We start from the raw sequence: 12674 nt of genomic DNA on the forward strand, positions 1-12674 counted from the left end.
ACAAAAGTGCGGCAATTCTAGCAAAAAAAAACAAAAAAAAAAAATATTTTTTTCTCTTTCACTGGTGTGCATTAAGAGGCTGCACTGATGGGCACTGAGGAGGACGCGCTGATGAGGTGGCATTGATGGGCACTTATAGGCTGCACTGACGAGGTGGAACTGGTGGGCACTTATAGGCGGCACTGATGGGCACTGGTAGGTGGCACTTATAGGGGACACTGATGAGGAGGCATTGATTGGCAGCACTGGTGGGCACAGATTGGCAGGCACTGTTGGGACTGCACTGATAATCAGTGCCCTGATTATCAGTGCATGTCCCTTTTACACAAGTCGGTTATCGGCTCTTTTGTCCTTTTACAAAAGGAGGGACAATAACTGGCTTCTGTTTACCTCCGTGATCAGCTGTGATTGGACACAGCTGATCACGTCGTAAAGAGCCACTGATTGGGCACTGCAATCACAGAGCGAGCCAGCAGCGGGCGCGTTCAAAGGAAGCAGTTATATGACAGCGTCCCAGAACTGGAAGATCGCTCTGTAGCAGTCATTTGGCTATAGCACGGTCAGCAAGTGGGTAAAGGCCAATTCCACCTTTTTACAAAAAAAAAAAAAGCACATATATTTGAACCCAAATCAGCATTTTCACAAGTGCAATGCAGACTATGTCCAGCAGAGTAATCTTTTTACTTTTACTTGGAATCATTTGTTTTAAATAAATCGTTTTTTACATACAGCATGACCATCTAAAATTTGATGGTGAACACCTTCTGGTAAGAGGCCCCTTTGTATGGTGTCACCTGGTGGCGAAAGTGCACTCTTTCTGACAGACAGACGCCTAGACTTGCTTTCTGGATGCTTAGAGTTTCATAACCATCACTAATTTTAATTGGGGCTTTGTTTTAATATTACACATTAGTTTTTGATTTGCATCTTCACATTTTTATGATATTGTCACCCAATATCACTGAATCTTTCACACCTGCACATTTTATTTATAATGTGTTTTAGCACTTTTTTTTTTTATATATATATAATTTTGGATTTAGGGCTGTTTTATTACCATTTTAGACTCTTCCTCCAGCTCTGTCCATACCGAGGTAATGACTTTCAGTTAGAGAGCTGAAAAAATTGCCGACCATTTAACTTAAATACACTGCGGCAAGGTGGCACTGCTGTGCCGGATCACGTACCTAGTACGTGATCCGACACTTCCAGGTTGGGCGCACGCATGTGCGCCACCAACAGCCCGCTCCCACTGTGATTATACACAGCGAGAGCTGACCTGCAGGTACAGCAGACTTGATGTCTGCCAGCACCCGCCGATCATCCAACACAGAGACAGAACGGCGGTCTGTCAGTAGTGAAGGTATGGATCCTGTGTTTCTACAAAGCAGGGACAAGGATCCATGCCTTCCCCTAGTAAAAGCACCTTCCACACTGTAAAAAAACAATGGCTAGGCACACAGTTAACCCTTTGATTGCCCCTGATAACCCCTTCCCAGCCAGTGTCATTAGTGCAGTAACAGTGCATATTTTTTAGCACTGATCACTGTATTATTGTCACTAGTCCTCAAAAAGTGTCAGTTACTGTCCGCCATAATATTGCAGTCCCGCTATAAGTCACCAATCAAAGCCATTACTAGTAAAAAGACACTATAACTTTACCAAAAATATGAAGCAGAATACATATTGGCCTAAATAAATGAAGAAATTAGATTTTTTCAAATTTTTTATTTGATATGTTTTATAGCAGAAAGTAAAAATTTAAATTCTAAATTGTAGGCCTTTTTTTTCTTGTTTCTAGCTAAAAAAAAAAAAAACACAGAGGTGATCAAATTCCACCAAATGAAAGTTCTATTTGTAGGGAAAAAGGACATAAATCTATTTTCAGTTCCAACATGACTGCACACCAGTGCACAAAGCAAGGTCCGTAAAGACATGGATGAGCGAGTTTGGGGTGGAGGAACTTGACTGGCCTGCACAGAGTCCTGACCTCAACCCTATAGAAGACCTTTGATGAGAAGGCCTGGCTTGCAGTCTCTGCTCTAATTCATTTCAAACATCAGTTCTTGACCTCACAAATGCAATTCTGGAAAAATGGTCAAACATTCCCATAGGCACACTCCTAAACCTTGTCGACAGCCTTCCCAGAATAGTTGAAGCTGTTATAGCTGCAAAAAATGGGTCAACTCAACATTGAACCCATCGGACCAAGACTGGGATGACATTAAAGTTCATGTGCGTGTAGAGACAGGTGTCTCAATACTTTTGACAATATAGTGTATGTGTAGCCAATAAACATGCTTCCAATATTATATAGATGTGTTTGCTAAACATTAAGTGAGAAGTGCCCCGATTAACTATAATAATAAATATAATACTGTAATATATATATATAAATGCACAGTAGTATCTCTATACATAAGAGGCAGTACTTTTTGACTTTTTCTATACGGTTAAAGTTGTTGTAAACTTTGTTACACCACTTGTACCTACAGGTAAGCCTATAATATGGCCTACCTGTAGGTACTGTGAATATCTCCTGAATTTGCACAGTTTTGGAGCTATTCAGAGTGCATGCGACTGATGACAACACAGTTTACCGTGCTGGACCTTCAGAGCCCTTGCTGCAAACAGGCGGCTCCCGCGTGCATGTGCAGGAGGGACGTCATCGCAGCTTTGGCCACTCACAGTGCCAGAGCCTGTGTTCCATGAAAAAACCATACCCGTGAAGAAACCATACCCTCGTCACTTCCGGAGGGTATGGATTTCTCACGGTACATAAACTTGCAGCGGTTAGAAGAAAACAGCTCCTCTGCAACATGAATAATCTCCGCTCCTTCCCCTCTCACTTCCCTGCTTTCGGCTAATAAATATAAAAGCGCATCACGGAGACGAGATGTCCGTCATATCGATTCCATACACCCGCCACCGCTTTTATATTTACTAGCCGACATCAGGGAGGTGACAGGGATAGCAGAGGAGATTATTAATGTTGCTGCCAAACTGTTTTTATGTACCCGCCGCAAGTATCTGATTATACACACTTCCGTTATGATTTCCTACCCTCCGAGCATGCGCACTTCTAATCTTCACAGCTGTTCCATGCTGTTTTCGGGGCTCTGAGCATGCGCACTGCTGCGCTGCTCAGCTGTTTCTCACAGGAAGTGACGAGGGTATGGTTTCTTCACGGGGTATGGTTTTTTAACGTTACACCTGCAAACCCTGAAGGAACACTGGGGGAGATGTCAGTCGTCTCAGAGGGGAGGAGGCATTGCTGCAAAGGCTTTGTCTAAAGGGCCGTACACACTTGACGAAAATCGGACGAAATATCCTCCGATTTTTCTCTGTCTTCTCAGTGTTCATTACCGTTTTTTCTCGTCCAATTTTTCTTTTTTTGCCACATTTGTTCCTAGACTTCCGGGTTGTCAGCAACTTCAGATCATGCGCGGTCTTTCGTATACGATTTTTTACGGACGTACTGCATACACATTCAAAGAAAATCGGTCGTCTGGGGACGGACGAAAAAAATTTTGGTGTTTGTCCCTCCGTTTTTTTTCGTTGAAAATGTCGGCATCGGCTGCTGAAAGTTGTGTACACACTAGGCGAAAATCGGACGATTTCACATCGGGCGGGAATTTTCGACAGATTTTCTACTAGTGTGTACCCTGCTTAAGGTAAGTATTACATAATGAGCTCATTATGCCTTTGTCTTACAGTTTTTTTTCGTCCGGGATTTTAAAACATCTTTAGGTGAAATGAAATATGCAGCCACTAACGAAGACTTGTTACCTGCATACTTGTTATGGGTCAGAGACTTAAATGAAGTAGATTAAACAACTCTCACGCATGCACATGGAAGCTCATTAATTCCTAGGTATGCTGAGAATGCACAGCTACGTGCACATTACAATGAGGATAACAAATTGGCAGGGAAAGTTTGTTTAATTGCAGAAGAGACATAGCATGTGCCTTCTGCAATAAAGAGCCTATCTGCTTGCAATTTTTAACTTTTTCAGTTTAGTCTCACTTTATTGAGCAATGAAGCAAGGATAAGTATAATGGCCGTGGAACATGTTCCTTTAAAAAATAAGTTGGCACTGGTAGCTCCTTTGTTTCTATCTAACAGGTTCTCTTTAGGCTCCATGCACACTAGTGTTTTTTATAAGCTCAAAAAAACCCTAGAAAAGAAAAACTGCTTGATGTAAAACGCTGATAATAGCGTTTTTGTGCCGACTTGTAGTAGCTTTTTAGTAGCGTTTAGGAATGTTAGCATTTTATTTGTGTTTTTACAGTACATGAAGGGGACCAAAAAAAAAAAAAAAAGCTAAGAAGAAAGCTGTAGGGGCATACGGTGCAAGGCATGGTGGTTTTCAACCCACAGTTATGGAGTCTCCTATTGCTCTAGCTAACTAATAAGCAGATTTTGGCAAGAGCTCATGGTTAAGGGCCAACTCCACTCCCTCATGCTTGAACAATGTCCCATCTTTGGTATTGGAAGGAATATTAGTGCTCCATCATTGGTACCAGTGGGAGGAATAGTGCCCCATCATTGGTGTCAGTGGGAGGAATAGTGCCCCATCATTGGTATCAGTAGGGAGGAAGAGTGCCCCATCATTGGTTTCAGTAGGAGTAAGAGTTCCCATCATTGGTGTCAGTGGAATGAATAGTGCCCCATCGTTGGTGTCAGTGGGAGGAATAGTGCCCCCTCATTGGTGTCAATGGGAGGAATAGTGCCCCATCGTTGGTGTCAATGGGAGGAATAGTTGTCTCAAGAGTTGAATAAATGTATTCAAAGGTCCACAATCAGCCCTCGGGCCGCAGTTTGGAGACCACTGGTATAGATCACTGTTATGATATACTAATAACATAGCTCTGGGGGTTTTCTCCAAAAATCACGTTTGCAAAATGTAGTAAAAACTGCCTGATCTCATGTATAATTTTCCATTAAAGTGACTCTCTCTCACTTCAAACAGATCTGCAGAACTTCTCTCTGAAAGAGAAGACACTGAATTTTTACCTTACTAGCAGGGAGTGCGTCTGAACTCTGCTGTGTTTAACCGCCTTAGCGGTAATCCCGAGCGTGACTCGGGGTTGATTTTTCATTGCAGGAACGGTAACCCCGAGTCACGCTCGGGGTGGATTGCAGAGAGCGCAGCGGAGCTTCTCTTACCTTATCCTGGCGATCCAGCGATGATCTCTCATTGCTGCGACCGCCAGCCGAGAGTCCCGCCGCTCCTCCGTCCACCGTCGGTGTGATCACTTCCTAGTTCCGTTCCCTGCAGCAGCAATGCTGCATGGGAGCGGAACTAGGGAGGGAAATTCAAAAAAAAAAAAAAAAACGTTACACAAAACACACTTTATATTATATTATATATATATATGCATATATATATATATATATATATATATATGCATATATATATATATATATATATATATATGCATATATATATATATATATATATATATATATATATATAATATGCACACACACACACACACACACATATACATATATATATATATATATATATATATATATATATAAAATTATATTATTGATTCAATTATAATTCATGCGTTATATATTATATATGTGTGTGTATATATATATATATATATATATATATATATATATATACACACACACATATCTGTATATAATATATAATGCATGAATTATAATCTAATCAATAATATAATTTTATTATATATATTATATATTAAATAATAAAATAATATTATTGATTTGATTATAATTCATGCGTTTGTGTTTCAAATTTATCACATCTGGGATGTCTACTAGAGTCTTGTTTTGGTCAGGTTTAAGTCAGTAATTACTAAGAATTGTAGGCCTATAATACATAACGCCAAATTTCCATGAAAAGAATTGTACCGCTTTTGGTATGTAATTCCAGACATAATCATACCGCCAGGGAGGTTAAGCAGTACAAGCTTTAGCAAAGTGTGCAGCGTTTACAATTTTTGGGAATATTTAATGCCTGCACCCCCACCCCTCAATTGTATGCTGGGGTTTCTCCCGATGGCCCTAGCCTACTAATGGCTCAATTCACCAATCTAACACACCATAATAAGAATCCTTGTGTTAAAGCTTCATAAATTGAGTGATTAGTGAGATAAAATACTGGTTTAGTAAAACTAAAGGCTTTTGATGGTTAAATAACTATTTCATATGAAAGATAATTCAGAGAAATTGTTAGAAACTGAGATTGCGAGTTTGTAAATTGGTGTAATTACAAAAAAGGGTGTAATGAGAAAAATCGACACTAGGTGGGGATAAGCGAACAAAGTTAGAGTGTGTGTTTATGTGTGTTTGTGCCAGCCAAATACTTGAAATGTGTTAAGTTTGTAAGGGCTTATGCCCTATTTCTATTGCTTTCTCCCATACAAGTAATTGTAAATACAAAAGCAATCCTGTTGCAACTCAGACCAAACACAGTAAGGTCCTTCATTGAACTTGCTTAATTCTGAGCTCTATGTAAAAGAACCTTATGTAAACCCTCACCTTGTAAAACAACTCATTTATTACGTTTAACATATAAATGAAAAACAAAACATTTGTGTATATAAGAAAATACTTACATACATGAATACATTCTCTTCTCAGCTGCATCAGAGAGCTGGGAGAGGAGAAACAAAAGTACACTGGTCTTCTCAGTTAATGGCAGGGTGGGGGTGGGGGGCATGTCAAGACAAGTCTGATTGTTGGAGAAGAGCAGGCTGAGTCCTCAGCATAGCTAGATAACTGATCATCATGCCCGCCCTCCACTCTCGGTTCAGTGTACGTTCCTGGCGGCATTCCGTGGAGGAACCGACAGACTTGTCCTTCTACTTCTGGTTCCGGGTTATTACCTTCCTGCTGTACGGCGGACAGCGGTGAGGCTGCCCAGCCAGGGAGCCCACGCCATTTGCAGCATTACCCGGCATTGCCGGTATTCAGGACTGCCTTCACCACTACACAGGACCCGCCACACAGGACCCAGATGTGACTGTCCTTCATTTGCATCTTCCATCGGATCCACTGTGGGGACTGTCCTTTTACACCATGCATGCTGTTTCATTGGAATACCTGTTTTTAACATGTAAGTTACTATATTAAATTACACACCTGTTCATCTACCTTTATGACTTTGGCGCCCTTGTTTCTTTTCTCTGTTACATCACCTCATTAGGATTGGATGAATCGTATGTGATGCCATTGCCAAGAGGGGTGGTGACCAGACCAATCTCATAGACAAAAAATAGCATTATAGCTGGGATGGGGGTTGGGTCACACCAATGTTAATTATTTTTTCTTTACTTTTCATTGAGTAACAAAGGGATTCAAGAGACCCTTGAGTCATATTGCCACCTACAGGAGAATTGCACACTGGCAAAAATAAATAAATGTGGCCAGCCGAGTATAGCTATTTCCACTCCCAGTGTGCCTCAGTTTTTGCTAATAGATTGGACTTTGTTGCTCTGTAGAGAAAAGAAAAGTTTTGCAAGCTACCTTCTCCTTTAATCAAGATTCCTGCTACATCACTACTGAGCTGGTCCAGTTATCTGGATTGTGCTTTCCTAAGCCTGACTTTGAAGTGTTGTACCCAGACCTTGCTGGGCTGGACACGCAGGGCTAGCCTGAAATCTGACTTACGGGCGCTGGGCTCTGTATTCCAGTGCTTTGGAGACCCCAATGTACAGTGTTAGTTAGCAGCAGAGCACTCTCCAAAGCCTTGGCTAAACCCCAGGTGTGACCTTTTCTCTGAAGACTCACTTTGTGAGTAGGCTTTTTTGGTCGAGCACAAGGAGCTACTTCATTACTAGGTCTGTTAGGCACCATTTATAATTCTTGCTTTCCACTTGTTTACAGCAGATGGAGTTAACACTGAGGGGTTAAGCACTGATGCATGCTCTGCACGCACTTTCCTCACATTTACGGGGTTGATTTAATAAAGACAAATAGACTGTGCACTTTGCAAATGCAGTTGCTCTTATTTTCCCCAGAGCTTAGTAAATGGTACAGTCCTGCTGATTTCCATCATTTAATCATGTGCAAGAAAAAATGCTTTATTTTTTCTTGCAACTGATCGGGTATTCATTGCAAACTGAAGCTTTACCACATTTGCTAAGAAAAAAGATTGCAACTGCACTTGCAAAGTGCACGGTCTATTTTCCTTTAATAAATAAAACCCAATGTCAACCCCTTTACGCCTAAGGGCTCTTTCACACGGCCGCTCAGATTTTCTATTCCGCTGCGGCACTTTTTTTTTTCACGGACACGGTTGACACTTGTGTCATCCGCTCCGTATGTCCGCATATCATCCCATCCGTTTGCGGATGATATACGGACATAATGCATGTCTATGGGGATTGCGGATGTCAGCGGATGACACCGCTGACATCCGATTTTGCTTCCTTTCCATTTTTTAAATGGAAGAAAAATAGGGTTCTGTTCCGTTCCAAAAAACGGAACAGAACTGAAAGGACGAAAATCGGATGTCAGCGGATGGTCATCCGCTGACATCCGCAATCCCATTGACATACATTATGTCCGTATTTCATCCGCAAAAAATTGGATGAAATTCGGACATACGGAGCGCGCGTGTGAAAGAGCCCTAAGGGTAAAACAAATCTTAATGCCTAAGCACAATTTTGCAACTTTGACATGTGTTAGTAAAACCGGACCTATCATCACAACTACTTTGTGCATCCAAGTGGATTATACCGCATTTTTTTTTTTCAGGACAAATTGGGCTTTCATTTGGTAGTAAATGGTAATGGATATCTCCTGATTTTTTTTATTATCAAAGGAAAACTGGCCCACAATAGTAAAAAAAAATAATTTCTTTAAATTTAGTTGGCAAATTTAATTTTACTGCCATAACCTATCACTAAAAAACAACCAAAAATAATTTCTCCTGCTCCTGATGATTGCCGGGATACCACATATGTGTATGTTATTTGTTGTTTGTACCTGTAGTACAGCCCAGAAGCAATAGTGCGCATTTTGCTTTTTTTTTTTTTATTCGTCCCAGCTAAAACATACTGACACTGACACTAACTGACACTGATGCTATTTAAAAAATTAAAAAATCCTGCCCAAAATATACTGACCCTGACCTTGACCCAAACACTAACCCTGGCACTAACCTAAATCAAACCTTGATCTAGGAATTTTTTTTGGTTTTCTCTGTGGATATTCACATCTCCACTATCATGCACAAGGCTGTAATTCTTGTTACCATTACCTCTGTGAGGTGATTATCTAAACTTGCAGCCCTATCCTGTAAAGAAGCCTTTCCAGTCTTACACAGAGGCCCAGAACTTCCTTCCTTTGTAAGGTAGTTTTGGTCTTTCACCTCAACCAGGACTTCATCTGTCCATCCTTTCCTGGTGCAGTTCATCAGAAGGAGATCTTCCGCCATTGCTTGAATTTCTTTGATGTAGGTCCCTCTGTGCTTGTATACCTTGCAGCCACGACTCTCTCTATTTCATTACTGTGGGTCCCTGTAAAGAGGAATCTGCCTTTTGTTCCACCATTCTTGGTGGCTCAGACAGATCATCATCAAGAAAACAACAAGGGTGTACTGGCGCAACAAGGACTTAGAGGCGACCCTCAATAGACCTACTATGGGGACATGTAGGACAATAACGGACCTAAATAATATCTGAAGAGTCCATAAAGTCCATAAACACAACAGGTCTGTGAACACTTGAAGGCAGCTTTGTCACAAGTGAAGAAGATGAACTTGCAGGGTACTAGGAGAGAAGACAGCGCCACTCTAAGTGTAATATGACTCGGCGTTGTCTTCTCTCCTAGATCATCATCAAGGCTTATGGTCTTGAGCATCGGGTGCCTCCCTGTCAAGGCATACTACATTTCTACTCGAGTACTTCTTGGGCTTTACATCATCAAGCAGCTATTTCCTAGGTTTGCAAGTCTGCCATTTGGTCTTCTCTTCACACATCTGTTTACCAGTTTTTTTTCTGATGTCAGCTTCAGGAGTAAGGTCTTTTAGCCGGCTCTTTGATTTGCAGGCAGTCCCCAGTTCTATTGTGGGCATGTTAAAAGAGAGAGAAAAAAAAAAGCTTTGGGCATACTTCTCTTCTGGGTCACAGGAATGCACTTGACCCAGAATCAGCCGACAGCAGGCCAAAGTCCACTGTAGGCTGATGTCAAAGTGTCACTCAAAGAGCTTGAGGGACAGAGCAGAGAGTGACTGACCATTTCTGCTCCATGAAGGCTGAGAACTGAGTGATTAGAAGTCACATGATCGCTCAGTTTCTGTGCTTAGAGCCACCAAGGGAAAGTTGCAGCATCAGACCATTGCTGTAGCAGGGAGGTGAGTATGTATTATTGTTTTCTCCTTTAATGTTTAGTTGTTGTTGCTCACCCCTTAGGTGGACTGCTTTTGGACTTCCTGACAGTCTATGTCCATCATTGAAGGAGAAAAGAAATTGTGTTTTTGTATCTACTGTAAAATCAATTTTTTCAAGTTTATGGAGGGATACAGCCCCTCTCCACCATCCTTCCTATGTCTATATTTATTTTTTATTTATTTTTAATTTTTTTTTTAAAGCCCGTGGCGTGTGAAACACACTCAAAAGACTCCACCCGGTGCATAAAAAAGTGCACACACGCAAACGTGAGAACACAAAAAGTGCACAGGGTGTGCGAAAAATGGTCTTCCCTCCGAAGAGGTAGGACCCTAACCTCAATCCCCCGGGGCGCAAGACTCCTGACAGGGATTTAAGGTACTTATGGTCTGTCTGGCCGAAACCAGACTGACCCCATTCTCCAGGGGGACTGCCGAAACAGCCCACCCCAAGTACTAAGTGGGGCTCCCCCGAAGGGAGACCCCATGAGAGAGGACGAACTAAGCCAAAAGGCCATATCCACCCCCTCCCAAGACTCAAGGCTGGGCCCGAGGACCCACACCCTACAAGTCATGCAAATAAAGAAAAAAAGGTGATAGTGCAGTGTACAAACTACAAAGAAAAAGACACAAACAAACAAAGAAGTGGGGGTAGGGGAAGTGGGGAAAGTGCAATGGTGCCATGTGAGGAACCAAGGCAGGCCTTCCAGCCTGAATAAAAAAATTCCTCTGGTGCAAGCCAAAAGGCCTGTCCCAAGAGGCAGGTGTGAAAAAGGTGTGCATGGTGCAGTGACCAAGGTGCCGAAAAACTCAAGGCGAGCTGCCCCTCACCAGTGAGAATTAAGACACCCCTGAGCTGCCACCCCAGGGGCACTTACACCACGGGCTTTTTCCATCTCAGCCCCCAGCCAGACCGAGTGTAGCCTATCCCCACCAGCAGACATCAGAACCTGGACAGCTTAGAGAGAGCTTACCTACCACTGGGGACAGGCCGTCGCAAGCCCGGCCAGATCAAAACCCAGGAGAGAAAGCCCTCCCCTCGCCATCCTGTTCTTCAGCCCATTACATCCAGGAGCAGTTCCACCGGCCCCCCTGTTAGACCAGCTTTCCTGCTCCCTTCAAACTGGTTAGGACAGTTCAACCCATTTGAATCAGAAGGCGGCGGTCCCCACATGCTTTCCCAGATGACCTACTCCCCATACCTCAATACTTAGAGCGCCCCGGGTTTCGGTCATACTAGCTGAGGTCCATACCAACAGAACAGAACAGATTTTTTTTTTTTTTTTTTTTCCTCCCTCAGACTGAATCTCTATACTCAGCAAAAACATCCCATTACACCAAGCAGAGTTCATCCCATCATCTGGGCATATATTTTCTTTTTAAATCACATAAAAAAGTTAATAAAATTGTTATTCAATACATCATAAACAATAATTACAGTTCACCCCCTTCCCTCCACCTCCCAAAGTTCCACACCTCATCCGCCTCACTCACCCCCAACCTCCTCCTCTCCAGCAACAAAACATAATACAATTTTGCAACGCACCATTCCACACAATCTTCCTCAGTCAACACCATTTTTTTCTTCACGAAAGCACACCTAGTTTCCCATAACACTTCTTTGCATATGGCAGAAAAAACAGTCATCTTACGTTGCACCTCCCTTCCTCCACCTCCCAAACCAAGCACCCCTGCAGTAAAGGTCACCTCCTCCACACCCACCACCCTTTGCACAAATCCTTCCAACCTCCTCCAAACCTTTTTAGCAAAACCACATTCCCAAAAGATATGTCTCGTATTTTCCACCCCTCCACATCCAACTCTAGGACACTCTTCCTTCCGCACAAGATCTCTTGCTTTTAGAAATTCCAGTGTAGGTAAACAATTATGGAGGGCCATCCACCAGATCTCTCTCTGTTTATTTGATACCCCTTGAGTCCGCACCTTCTTCCAACACTCCCCGGCCTGTTTTGAGTTCAGACCTGAAATGTTAGAGACCAATTCATGCCTCCTTAGCCACTTCCACGGAAATTCCTTTTTTACTGAGTTTGGGCCCAACTCACACAGACCAGCTGACTCGAAAAAGGCTTTCATCTTGAGATAATATACAGGCGAAATCAAGGACATGGGCTTTTTCAAATCTCTCTCTCGCACCACCCCCATTTTAACAATGGCCACCCAATCAGGTACCTCATTAAACAAGCTACTTTCCCTCCCGCCACAAAAGCTTTGTTATGGGTTAACCACCACTGGACACTCATAAATCTTTCAACATGTGGAAAGTCATACCCTCCC

This window comes from Pelophylax lessonae (assembly GCF_965119305.1).
Source record: "Pelophylax lessonae genome assembly, chromosome: 10".
Taxonomy (NCBI): Eukaryota; Metazoa; Chordata; class Amphibia; order Anura; family Ranidae; genus Pelophylax; species Pelophylax lessonae.